The sequence below is a fragment of the Lipotes vexillifer genome, unplaced genomic scaffold (genome assembly GCF_000442215.2).
Source record: "Lipotes vexillifer unplaced genomic scaffold, Lipotes_vexillifer_v1.1 scaffold216, whole genome shotgun sequence".
NCBI classification, from domain to species: domain Eukaryota; kingdom Metazoa; phylum Chordata; class Mammalia; order Artiodactyla; family Lipotidae; genus Lipotes; species Lipotes vexillifer.
This window is the reverse complement of record NW_006779100.1, coordinates 358,573-373,068: the sequence shown is the minus strand read 5'-3', so window position 1 is coordinate 373,068 and position 14,496 is coordinate 358,573. Positions and strand designations below refer to the sequence as shown.

The 14,496-nt window shown below is 42.5% G+C and overlaps 1 protein-coding gene across 1 annotated transcript in view; it reads right to left on the bottom strand.

Annotated features, from left to right (window-relative positions):
- Positions 1-14,496, bottom strand: part of MYO1D (myosin ID) — a 249,529-nt gene that overhangs the window by 150,178 nt on the left and 84,855 nt on the right. The window lies entirely within an intron of this gene.

Below are 14,496 nucleotides of genomic sequence, written 5' to 3'. Positions count from 1 at the left end.
TTCAGTTGTAAAGAAAACTGTCCAAATACGTTTATTTCTTCTCCCTCTTGAAATCCCACTAAAATGTCAGTAAAGGAATAAAAACAGCAAAATCCATACCAGAGAGAATGGCAGAGGAGACATTTCTGCCATAAATCGAATTCGCTTTTTAAAAAAATGACTGCCTAAAATTCCACAGTGCAGATATACCCTTATTTATTCAATCATCCCCCCATCCTTCCTGCTATTATGAACAATATTGTAGAAAGTACTCTTGGCACATAATCTTACAAATCAGTGCCTTTATTTCTGTGAAACGGATTCCCAGGAATGGAATAGCTGGTTGAAAGGTACATACCTTTAAAAGGTATAACATGATCCCACCACTCGCACATATAAGAAGCTAAAAATCATCCTGTATATGTATATGATATGTATATAGATCGTACATAAATTATTTTGTAAATGATTACGTGAGCATGGAAAAATATGGAAGGCTGCATATTATGTCTTACCTATGGTTAAATGCATACAGTGGGGCGATGAGGAGGAAAGCCAGAGGAACTAAGAAAAAAAAGAGTAAAAAAAACCCCCAGCATACATGATATGACTCCAATTACGCAAAATCACGTGTCTGTATTTGCAAAGAAAAAAGTCAATATAAAATTTAGAAAACCCATATATATTTACCATTGACACATTAACTCACACATATAAACACATATGAACCAGAGTAAGGCCAACACCCAAATGGACGTTTCTACACAAGTGCCTGCCACTACAGTCTCCACCTGCTGAGAGGCACAGGCAGAGAGAGCTCGCTTCTAAGAGCTGGGAGAAGGGAGCACCAGGATGGGAGAATGCTGGTCTATGGACAGCGGCCAGGTCTCTGAGCACTCCTGTTGTAGGGTCACCGCAGCAGAGAAATAACTAAAGCATTTGAGACCAAAGGGCGAGACCCTTAAACTCCCTTTACGCTGGAATGAAGGCTGTCGGCTATAATTAGGAGTGGAAACAGACATGCTGATAATGTCAACAATAAATTAAGACCAAGATTTTTATCAAGTAGTTAGTATATGTTTAAATAAGAGTCACTGACCACTTTAAGGTTTTCTGTGCATCTTTCTCCTGTGGTTTTCCTTTGCATCCTCCCCATTGTTGGACAGAAAGTTTACATGGTAGCTAAATGCACCAACCCTGGAATCCCTGACACCTGAGTCCAAAGGCTCACACTGCAAACTTAAGAGCAGCGAGCCTATGAAAGCTGCTTAACCTCCATGAGTTTCAGCCTCCTTCACCTGTAAAATGGAGATAATTATACCCTTCCCTTCCTCTGGCATTTAGTACTTAAAAAAAAAAAAAAGGCTTTCCTGGTGGCGCAGTGGTTTAGAGTCCGCCTGCCGATGCAGGGGACGCGGGTTCGTGCCCCGGTCCGGGAGGATCCCACATGCCGTGGAGCAGCTGGGCCCGTGAGCCCTGGCCGCTGGGCCTGCGCGTCCGGAGCCTGTGCTCCGCAACGGGAGAGGCCACAGCAGTGAGAGGCCCGCGCACCGGGGGAAAAAAAAAAAAACAGCAATTAATCTTATGCATCCAATTATGTTCTGCATGAAGGAGATTTTTAATGAATGCTTTTATTTTATTAACATTGCTACGAACATCACAGCAATCCCTACACACGAGGAATTAAGGCAGTGATCCTAATTTGATTCCCTGCCTCAGCTGTCAATCAACACGAGTCATAAGCAAAATGTCTACATAACTCATGTTCAAAGACCCACAAAAGTAATAAGAAGCTAAGCCTTTCTGGCTTAACCTGAAAATTTAAAGGACATGCTCTACAGCTATCTTCAAAGATAAGAATTGAAAGGACAAAATTCTTTAGTTTAAAAAAAACACTGTCCTAACAGAAAAATAAAGAGAAGGATGTTAGAAGAAAAAAATTGCCTCATGAGTCTGGAACTCTGTGACTAAGAGACAGCAAATAACATATGAGATTAGAATGTTGTTCTAAGATTCCAGGTCTGTCCAATCATGTACTTTCTCTGAAATTCCATTTTATTTCAAATAGAATGTTTGTTTATCAAAACTGCTGAGCATCTTTGTAAAACACAATAGATAAAACCATCCACTGAGTAGCTATGAACTTGAAGACAGTGGCAAAGGCTTAACAAAATACGACATTAAATACAATGTTTCAGCAGAAGTTTGGTTGTTAAAGACGAAACTTTCAATTCGGTTAGGTCTCAAAATCACCACTAGGTGGTGTCAGCATACACCTTAACACCAACCCAAGATTTCCGTTTGCTTTGGAGCGCCTCAGGGTATGAAGTAAGCAAGCACTTAGGTAACCCTCACCTCTTTGGTTTGCCTCTAGGAGGAATGGCAGTAATTATCCTAGATGACAAATGCATGATACCACTTCTTAGAAGAGACCAAGGAAGGCATTTCTAGGACCTCTGTGTGCAAACCTTTTATGACAAACTTTTATCATTCATTCTGCATAGCTGAAATAGTTCAGGTTTCATAAATTTTATAATTCATTATTCAAGATCTACTTTGTGGCAGGCACTGGGTGTGACCCTGGGGATTAAAAAAGGAATAAAGAGCAGGGAAGTATTATAAATAAATAATAATGACATAGTGTGATAGGTGAGATACTAAAAGCAGGTACCATGGTGGCAAAGATCACAACAAACTCCTTGTGATACGGAACCCTGAAGGGTAACATACAAACTACAGTAGGGCACACAAGCCTTTTGTGCTCTGGCCTCCACATTTCTCTCCACCGGACCCTCCTAACTCCCCCCACACTTCCACACATCAACACCACTCCCACCGCTCCAGCCCAGGTCACTCCTGCTCTCTCATTAATGAGCTAGTTACAGTTCCCAAGGCCACCATGCCTGCATGGTTTGCCCATGGGGTCCATTCTGCCTAGAATGCCCTTCTCCACCTGCCTCTTCTTCCCCCTTCTGCTTGGCAGATTCCCACTCCTTCAAAAGCCTGAAACTCAGCTCCTCGAGGAAGCCATTCTTGGTACCCATCCTCCACACTACGGCTACTATAGTCTTCGCTCTGTTCAGACTTTTTTTTTTCCCCTTTGAAACCTCCCACATAGTGAAAACAGCTTAACAGCAGTTGATTTTTAAAACAATTTCTTTAAGGAGCTTATTAAAAGTATGTATTGAATGCGCTGGCTATTTTCACTGGCTTCTGAATGAAACCAAGAGGTTCTAAAAAGTTTCCGAATTAGTGAGTAGCGATGGAGAAAATACCAAGGTTATGCCTCTGGAGAACAACAGCCTTTTGTACGTCAATTCTGAAACATCTATTATTAGTATTTTTTAATTAATTATTTATTTATTTGGTTGCTTCCGGTCTTAGCTGCAGCAGGTGGGTTCCTTAATTGTGGCAGGTGAACTCTTAGCTGCGGCAGGCGTGTGGGATCTAGTTCCCTGACCAGGGCTCGAACCAGGGCCCCCTTTGCTGGGAGTGCAGAGTCTTGACCACTGCGCCACCAGGGAAGTCCCTGAAACATTTATTGTTTTAAAAAACATAGCCTCGTTATTTTGCACATGTGCAGCTCCCTCAGACCAGACATGGACAGACTATGTGTACAACCCTACAGAGAAGCATGACACTGGGGCTGGGGCAACACACACAAAACAATCCTAAAGATAATGAAGTGCTAATTGCGAACATGAACTTAAGCATGAAGGCAGAACCATGTGGCAAGGTTAGAAGCACGGGAAGGAGGCTGGCTGAACCAGAGCAGAAAACTTCTACTAGGGAATGTCAGGGAACAGTTGGAAAAGTAGGAGGGAGTCAGATTTGATATGACAGGATTTTTTTTTTTTAATTGAGGTATAATTGACATGCAACATTGTATTTGTTTCAGGTGTGCAGCATAACGGTTCAATATTTGTACATACTGTGAAATGGTCACCACAATAAATCTAGTTAACATCTGTCACTATATAGAGTTACAGATATTTTCTTGTGATGATAGTTTTTAAGGTCTACTCTCTTAGCAACTTTCAAATAGGCAACACGGTGTTATTAACTCTAGTCACCATGCTGTACATTACATCCCCATGACTTATTTATGACTGGAAGTTTGTACCTTTTGACCCCCTTCCCCCATTTCCCACCCCCCCCCCCGTCCCAACGCCCACCTCTGGCGATCACTAATCTGTTCTCTGTAACTATGAGCTTGGGGTTTGTTTGTTTGTTTGTGTTAAGATTCCACATATAAGTGAGATAGTACGGTATTTGTTTTGCTCTCTGACTTATTTCACTCAGCATAAGGCCCTCATTTCAAAAATGGCAAGATTTCTTTCTTTTTTTAAATGGCTGAATAGTATTCCACTGTATATATGTACCACATCTTCTTTATCCATTCATCTCCTGATGGACACTTAGGTTATTTTCTGACACGACAGACTTTGAAAACCAGACTGAGAAAGTCTAAATTTGATGTGACTGGAAACAAGAAAAAAAGTGAAGACTTTTCTAGCTAAAGAGATCAATAAGGCTGGGCCTCAACGAAAGGAACAACCGTAGAAGTGAGAGAAAGAGAAATCTGAGTTGTTTCAAAGGAAGAGTGGGCGGAATTTGAACACCTGTGAACACGAGAGACAAAACTATATTTACCTTTTGAGTTGGGTGGAAGAGAAAAAGGAATTTATTTTGGATGATGAGATTCCAAAATGTACTCCCGAGGATTCTAAGTTCACCCACTAACAGAATTCAGTGTTACCCCTGATCGACTTCTTAAACTATATGGACTCTATCGCCAGGAGGAAAATTCTCTGTGAATAGTCTACTATGTACTTAATAATATTTTTATTCATGAATAAATACTATTTATTTCATGAGAACATGTTTCAAATAGGTGATGCTTAACCACATCGATTTGGCCTGTTTTCTTTCCCTTTTCAATGCGAAGGCAATCTTAAATTGCTTTGAATGTTCACATTTCTCAGGAATGTTCACCTACACATGCCATTTGTCTTTTTCTTTCTTTCTTTTTTTTTTGTCTTCCATTATCTCCTCAGCCAACACCAGTCTGGGTTCCTGTCCAGCACTTCAGTAAACCTTGATCAAACTTCCCAAAGTAAGTTCCCAATGAAACTGCTAAATCCACTGGCTGACTCATCTTACTGGTGTCCCAGCAGCATTTGACACTGACTCCTATTTCCTTCCCACATTCTTTCTTGGCTTCTGTGCGGCCACATTCTCTGGGTTTTCCTCCTCAGTCTCCTCTGCTGGCTGCTCTTTCCTAAAGATCTCTGAACACTCAAGTTCTCTAGGGTTGGGTCCACTATCAACTTCATGTACCACCTAAGGGATGCTCATTTAAGGAGGCTGGAGTAATGACATCTTAGTCCTACTCTACCCTCTGATAATCAACAAGACAAAATAAAACCAGAAAAGAAAACTTTACCTATGAGGAAACAGAAAACTAGCTACACCTCGGAAACACAATCTGTGAAGAAAGGGTGTGAAGTGTTGGAAAATGAGCCCTCGTGGAAGAAGGCTGCTAAGAGTGAGCGTGTGCCTCTGCAAAGCCCAGGCAAGTCCTCCAGAAGTGGCTGCAGTCCCTACGTGGCCAAGGCAACTGTCTTTTGACAAGAACGGCAGGGTCTCAGGATGCAGGTGGCTGCGGAACAAAATGGGTCCCGTTTGACACTTTTGAATAGCTGCAAGGTGGAGCTACGTGAATAAATGAGTAGAAATTATTCAATACGTCTTTGCAAAACAGCAGACTGTCAGAATGGAGAGGAGAAAATGAAAAAGTAGATACAACTGCTCTATGGCAGGTGATCTTCATAAATGAGAAGAGGCAATGCTAACTCACCTCCCAGGAGTCTCATGGCGTACATATGGGACCTGTTTGCTAGTCAAGCAAACTTCTTGCCATTTCAGGGCAGTGTTGGTGAGGAGTCTAGAAATAACAGATCCGAAACTCAGCGATCTACTGGTCCTTCTACACACTATCTTTCAGCAACTAACCATCCCAGAATGAAACACACCTATTCAAAGATGGCAGTAATCAAAAGTGAAACAGAATGGCGCCCATGATAAGACGTTAAAGGAAAAAAGGAGGCAAAGAATTGGACGGACAAAAAGCAGATCAGCAGATCAAGAATACCCACGAGGGCTTCCCGGGTGGCGCGGTGGCTGAGAGTCCGCCTGCCGATGCACGGGACACGGGTTCGTGCCCTGGTCTGGGAGGATCCCGCGTGCCGCGGAGCAGCTGCGCCCGTGGGCCATGGCCGCTGAGCCTGCGCGTCCGGAGCCTGTGCTCCGCAACGGGAGAGGCCACAGCAGTGAGAGGCCCGCGTACCGCAAAACACAAACAAACAAACAAAAAAAGAATCCCCATGAAAAAAAAAAGTGTGCCATAAAGGAGAAAAATTATGAAAAAATATTTCTGCATGAAAGCAAAGAATGTAAAGAAAATATAGCCCTATAAACCAAGAGATCAAAGAAAACATTGTTAAAAAAGAGCAAAAGCATATTTAAACCCATTTTTTTTAAAGGAGATAAACTGAAAGAGCTCAAGGAAAAAATCCCAAAGAAATGAAGGTCACATTAAAAGACAAAGAAAATGGGAATGGGCACTGCTGAAAATAGCCAAGGCCAAGAAGAAGGGGTAGAGAAATGTAAGCAAAATGAAATGGAAAAACAAAATTCAAATAGAAAGAAGGAATTCTAGAAGTGGGAGATAACAGAGGTGACATAATTGGTATTCCTGAAGACTTCAGTATATGGCAGTGGTGACATTTCAAAACAGCAATAATACCAATAATAAATCTCAATAAATAGTGTTAGAAAATGAGCTAGCCACCTGGAAAAACAAAATGCAGATTATTAGTGTGGTGGTTTGAACTGTGTTCCCCCAAAAAGGTATGCTGAAGTCCTAGTGCCTGGTACCTGGGAGGGTGACCTTATTTGGAAATAGGGTTTTTCAGATGTGATCAAGATGAGGTCATTAGATGGGCCCTAATCCAGTATGACTGGTATCCTTCCAAGAAGAGGAAAATGCCTGTGAAGACAGACAGATACCGAGGGAGGATGCCCTGTGATGACAGAGGCAGATGCAGCTACCAGCCAAGGAATGCCACAGTCTGATGGTCACCACTGGAAGCTAGCAGGAGGCAAGGAAGGATTTCTCCTCTACAGATTTCAGAGGAAAGCATGGCCGGCTGACACCTTCATTTTGGACTTCTAGCCTTCAGAACTGTGAGACTAATAAATGCCCATTGCTTTAAGCCACCCAGTTTGTTGTAATTTGTTGCAGCAACTCTAGGAACCTGATGCAACTAGTTATACCAAAATAAATTCCATGAAAATGTGTCTCAATTTCACTTACATTTAAGGAAATGCAAATCCAACCAACAATATGATACAATTTCTCACCTACAGATCAAGAGGTTTTTTTTTTTTTTTTTTTAATTAATTTACTTATTTATCCTTGGCTGTGCTGGGTCTTCGTTTCTGTGCGAGGGCTTTCTCTAGTTGTGGCTAGTGGGGGCCACTCTTCATCGCGGTGCGCGGGCCTCTCACTGTCGCGGCCTCTCTTGTCGCAGAGCACAGGCTCCAGACGTGCAGGCTCAGCAGTTGTGGCTCACGGGCCTAGTTGCTCCGTGGCATGTGGGATCTTCCCAGACCAGGACTCGAACCCGTGTCCCCTGCATTGGCAGGCAGATTCTCAACCACTGCGCCCACCAGGGAAGCCCAGATTAGGAGTTTTATAGTGCACGATGTTAGCAAGAATATGGAGTCACAGGTATCTTCCCCATCACAGGTATCGTCTTAATTGGTCTGAGCCCTTTCAATCTCCATACAGCAGGAGGCATGACCTGAAAATATAAATCTAACTACTCACTCCTATCCTTAAATCTCTTCCGTGGAAAACCTCAATGTCAGGCCAATCTGATATTGAGATACTACTGGCTCATCTCATGCCAACTACTCCTGGTCACAGTGTGCTCTGGCTGAGAATAAAACAAATTCTTTCCCGTCGAAACTGCACCCCACCCCCATCATCTCACACTTACTTTTCCTTTATAGTATTTACCACAAGTAGTTTGTTTATTGTCTGTCGCCAGGGGAGTACAGATCATATCTATCTTGATCACTGTTTTATCTTCAGCATGCAACATGCTCCTGGAACTTACAGGGGGTGGTTAAATATTTGATGAATGAAAAAATAAAGGAATGAATGAATAAATTCATTTAGCCCACCTCTACTCTCTCAGAAAATGGTTTTACATTCTACTTACAGAGAAAATCCAGGCTATCAGGTGTGCAAAACTTTAAACCACCTGCCATCCTTACCATTTTTTCCTGTTTATATACTTTGTTTCACTTCTCTTATTTCCTTGTGACTTTCAAAAACTGGGGTGGGTGGAGTATTAAATATAGCAAGATGTCATCTAGTTAAAAATGGGCCATATCCCCATGACCCAACATAAAAAGTCTTTCCCTTCATGTGGGAAACTTCACATAACCTACATATAAATAGCAATTTTTATTCCAGGAAAATATGATTGAACGGTACCTACTCCAATCAAGACAGGTTTTTTTTTCACTGTTAGAGAAGGAAGTTACGAAATACATGGGGTTGACTTAGAATTGGAGATTTCAGTATAGATTTATGGATTATGGGAGATAAAAGGGGAGATGATGTATGTACACATACATTTCCTAGCTCCGTCTGCTGAGAGAGCTTAGAAGCAATGGCACCCAGATGTTGACTTATAAATACCGTCCTTCTTAACTAAAAGGACCCAGGGCTCCTTGGAGGAAAAGCTGACTCCAGAGCTTGGACAGGGAAAATAGAAGATGAAACTGGAATAACACGTTGAGCCAGAAAGTAGGGAAGTACTCAAGGAACAATGGGGACATGTCAAAAGGCCAGAGCAGCCAGCTTGAATGGGCTCCTGGCCAAATCTAGGACCACATGAGCATTAAAATAAGTAATGTTAGGAACATTATAATCCTTTGGATAAAATAAGAATCTATGAGTCCACACCCATGTAAAAAAGAAATAAATAAGAGAAGGAAAAGCCCTTCGTCAGAGTAGAATGCCACTTAAGAAATACAGAAGGAATGATGTGAGTTAGAAAATGATCCATGTATGCTAAACAAGGAGTTGAAAGTGTGACTAGGAAGAGGATATTTACACAGACTCAAAGGATTTCCCCACAAATCACTTATTAATTACAAAAGGGAAAGATATTAATTTTTAGTGGAGAAACCTTATAACCACTTAAACCAACTGATCAAAATTAATATCACCAATATTGAAACAAACGAACGCATGTGCTTGTGGTGGTTAATCTGATAATGTCAAGTTGATTGGGCCACGGGGTGCCCAGACATTTGGTCAGACATTATTCTGGGTGTGTCTGTGAGGGTCATTTTAGTTGAGATTACATTAGAATCAGCAGACCGAGCAAAGCAGAGTGCCCTCCCCAATGTGCGAGCCTCATCCAACCACTGAAGGCCTGATTAGAATAAATGGGTAAGAAGGCATCCTTTCTGCCTGGCTGTCTTTGAGCTGGCTGGGACATAAGGTCTTCAGCCTTAGTTCACACTCAGAATTTACACCATCGGCTGTCTTCGGTCTCCTGCTTGCCGACTGCAGGTCTTGGACTTCAAAGTGTCCAAAATTACGCAAGCCAAAAACTGTTTCTCTCTCTCTCTCTCTCTCTCTCTCTCTCTCTATCTTATCCTGTTGGTTCTCTTTCTCTCGGTAACCTAAACTAACACAGATTTTGGTACCAAGAGTGGTTCCAGGGCTTCCCTGGTGGTGCAGTGGTTAAGAATCCGCCTGCCAATGCAGGGGACACGGGTTCGAGCCCTGGTCCGGGAAGATTCCACATGCCGCTGAGCAACTAAGCCCGTGTGGCAAAACTACTGAGCCTGAGCTCTAGAGCCCGTGAGCCACAACTACTGAGCCCATGTGCCACAAGTACTGAAGCCTGCGCACCTAGAGCCTGTGCTCTGCAACAAGAGAAGCCACGACAATAAGAAGCCCGCATACTGCAATGAAGAGCAGCCCCTGCTCACCGCAACTAGAGAAAGTCTGCGCGCAGCAACAAGGACCCAACTTACCCAGAAATAAATAAATAAATAAATTAATTAATTAATTAATTAAAAAAAATAAGGAGTGGTTCCAAGAGGAACAGGATTTTAAGGATGAGTTGTTGTTTTTTCCCCCACATCTTTCTTGGAGTATAATTGCTTTACAATGTTGTGTTAACTTTCTGCTGCACAACAAAATGAATCAGCCATACGTATACATATATCCCCATATCCCCTCCCTCTTGAGTCTCCCTCCCACCCCTCTAGGTCGTCATAAAGCACCGAGCTGATCTCCCTGTGCTATGTGGCTGCTTCCCACTAGCTAACTATTTTACATTTGGTAGTGTATATATGTCCATGCCACTCTCTCACTTCGTCCCAGCTTACCCTTCCCCCTCCCCGTATCCTCAAGTCCATTCTCTACGTCTGCGTCTTTATTCCTGCCCTGCCACTAGGTTCATCAGTACAGTTTTTTTAGATTCCATAGATATGTGTTAGCATATGGTATTTGTTTTTCTCTTTCTGACTTACATCACTCTGTTTGACAGACTCTAGGTCCATCCACCTCACTACAAATGACTCAATTTCGTTCCTTTTATGGCTGAGTAATATTCCATCGTATATATGTACCACATCTTCTTTATCCATTCGTCTGTCGATGGGCATTTAGGTTGCTTCCATGACCTGGCTATTGTAAATAGTGCTGCAATGAACATTGGGGTGCATGTGTCTTTTTGAATTTTGGTTTTCTCTGGGTAAGCTGTGTTGGGTCTTCATTTCTGTGCATGGGCTTTCTCTAGTTGTGGCAAGTGGGGGTCACTCTTCATCGCGGTGCGCAGGCCTCTCACTATTGCGGCCTCTGTTGTTGCGGAGCACAGGCTCCAGACGCGCAGGCTCAGTAACTGTGGCTCACAGGCCCAGTTGCTCCATGGCATGTGGGATCTTCCCAGACCAGGGCTCGAACCTGTGTCGTCTGCATTGGCAGGCAGATTCTCAACCACTGCGCCACCAGGGAAGCCCACATGTCTCTTTTTGAATTATGGTTTTCTCAGGGTATGTGCCCAGTAGTGGGACTGCTGGGTCATATGGTAGTTCTCTTTTTACTTTTTAAGGAACCTCCATACTGTTCTCCATAGTGGCTGTATCAATTTACATTCCCACCAACAGTGCAGGAAGGTTCCTGTTGCAGGATGAGTTTTCTGAACTGGTTCTGGGGGTTCTGGAATTGGCTCTCTAATATGTTTAGATTTACAGCCACTAATGACTCTATTTCTAGTAGTAAAGAGAGCACTGATAGTCCATGGTGTGATCTGGCCATAGAGATACATCAATATATCCATCGCGGGGACTTCCCTGGCAGTCCAGTGGTTAGGACTCCAGACTTTCACTGCAGGGGGCACGGGTTCGATCCCTGGTCAGGAAACTAAGATCCCACATGCCGTGAGGCGTGGCCAAAATGTAAATAAATAAATAAAAATAAACTCACCTAAAAAAAAAAAATCTCCATTGGATACTCCTAATCAACCTTTGTAAGAAACAAAGAGCTGGGTGACTATATATATTTTCAAACATTCTTGGAAAAGTAACAAGTATAGGAAGTTGGCTGGGAGGTCCTAATGTCCCTGGACGAAGTGGTGAATGAAAAGGATGCCCTCAGGGATTCAAATTCCCAGCTCAAGAGCCATGAAATGAACTGAAAGCTTCTATGTGTGCCCTGAAGGAGAGCTGTGTCTCCTGTAGCCTCGGGGCTGAGAACCCAGAGAAAGACAGTTCCTCCTGGTAGAAGGCAGTGAGGACACGGCCATCACTTCTGTGGTGTCTGCCCAAAACACACAACCCGGATCTAATCAGGAGGAAACACAAAACAACCCTAAATTGAAGGATAGTCTACAGAATAAGTGGAAAACTTCACAGTCAAGAAAAGAGACAAATGCTGAATAACAATCCAGATTAGAAGAGATACAACAGGAACACCCTGGCGGTCCAGTGGTTAGGACTCCATTTCCTTCACTGCTGAGGGCATGGGTTCGATCCCTGGTTGGGGAACTAGGAACCCACAAGCCACGCAGCATGGCCAAAAGAAATAAAAAAAGAGAGAGATATAACAACTAAATGCAAGGTATACTCTTAGGAAGTTTCTTGTAGTATTCTTGAAATTTTTCTGTAAATCTGAAATTATATCAAAATTAAAAGTTGCTAATAAAAATCCAACTTCCACACTTCCTTATATAGTAGGTTTAAATTTTATTAATTTATTACTTTTGAATAGGCAATACAGACTCTTAGTAAAAGATTCAAAAGATATCAATGAATAGGTAGTGAAAAGTATTTCTCTCATCTCTGCCACAGCTTCCCTCATCAGAGGTAACCACTGCCACTGGTTTCCTGTGAATTCTTCTAGAAATAGTTTAGGCATACACACACATATGCATTCATGTAGTTTTTTCCATGGATGACTTTTGTCTCTCTAATTAAAAAAATATATACCTTGGCAATGGCTTCATGTAAGTAAACAGAGAAAAGCCTCATTTTTAATGCCTGTAGAATACTTCATTTCATGAGTGAATATACAAAAAAATATTTAATTTGATTATTACCAATCATTTGTTGCTATGAACAATGCCACTGTATATATAATGGCATATATTTCTTTGTGCATATGTGTATATACACTTGTAGAAAACATTTCTAGAATTGAAATTGGTAATTCAGAGGATTATCTGCCATTTAAATGTATGAATTATTGCCAGATTATTTTCCAAAGAAGTTGCAGCAATTTATACTTCCACTTACAATCTATGAGATTTCTCTTTCCTGGGTGTGCGTTTTTTCAACCAATGATGCTGGCCCATTTCAAAAGGACAGCCTATATTGCAGTTTTATTTTCAAAGTACACAAAACTTTGATCCCTTTCTTTACTGGTGTACCAAACTTATGCAACACTCATTAGCTTACTGCCAACTTTAATACGGCTCAGTTCACCTTCCCCAGTTCTTAGGGGAGAACCTCTCCCAAGGGGGAAGGCATCTTGTTTCTGCTTCTGGAAAAATCATGGTCTCTATGTGATGGAGTCAATTCGTTTTATCCCCTTTGTTACGGTATATTCCTGAGATGGGCAGGGACTGTGTTGGAAAGATTACGAGCTTTAGAGTCATACGGCCCTGGGTCCCTGGGTTTGAATCCTACTCCGCTAGTTGCTGATTGTGTATGTTCATAAACATGTGAGTAACTAATAAGTGCCGTGTGCCAGGCACTATGCCAGGAGCCTGAGTTACAAAGAATAAGGCATGGCATTGTACTAAAAGGTTTACATAAACAGACAAGGCCATGTGGTAAGCATAATGAAAGAGAGTTTAAAAATTACATAATTTAAAAAATCATTCCCTTCCTCCCTCCCTCCCTCCCTCCTTCTCTTTCTCCCTCTCTCTCTCTCTCTCTCTCTCTCTCTCTCTCTCACACACACACACACACACACTCAGAGATACACACACACACACACACACACACACACACACACACACATGCTGTTTCAGAAAAGATTTAAGGCAACAACAAGATAGAAAGGATGGTATGGAAGCTTAGAGAAAACATACCTAATCCATCTCTAGCAGTGGGAAGGTTCAAAGAAGGCATCTAAAAATTAAATTACTTGACATTTAAGCTATTTATGTGATTATACAACCTCCATATAGGTAATTCTAGGCACCTCTTGGTTTACACTGCCTTACGAGCATCTGAGATAGGATGGATGCTCTATGTTGACTTTTTATTAACACACTGCAGCCTTGGAAGAGAAGGCCTGAGCATATACCACCTCAGCCCACCAGTGCAGCACACAGGCCTGCCTGGACCTTCACAGCAGACAAAAGGGCGCATTAAGAAAGCATGCTCTGGAACCTGACGGCGGTTTAGCACCAACCAGCTCTATGATTACGGGCAAGTGATCTTACCTCTCTGCTAGAGAGGGTCTTTCTTCATCTGAAAGGTGGGACAATGCCAGTATCTACCTCACCTCCCAGGACCGTGATAAGAAATGAGACACTCCACCGTGGACCCCGAGGCACACTACCAGCACGTGGTGCAGAAGACCAGGTCCTATTTTTACCGTGAGCGGCACTGCCAGCCCTCTGAATGGCAGGAAGTGTCTTTCCCCCGCTCAAGTCCCATTGCCCCGCTTGCTGCATCTGTGCTGTGCTGCGTTTATCCTCAGGCAAGGGTCACTTCTGTTAGTGGAATGAATCGTGATCCAGCTAGGCATCATGGACAGAAAGGCGTTCTTCTAGGACGGACCCTCTTAAGCCAAAACCCCTCCATAAAAACGTTTAGGCTTTTCCTAGGATATAGGAAACTAGCTAGGGCCACTGGCAGTGGTGTTATAGGCTTCCCGAGTTCATCTCTTGGTTTTCTTCTCCAGAGCAA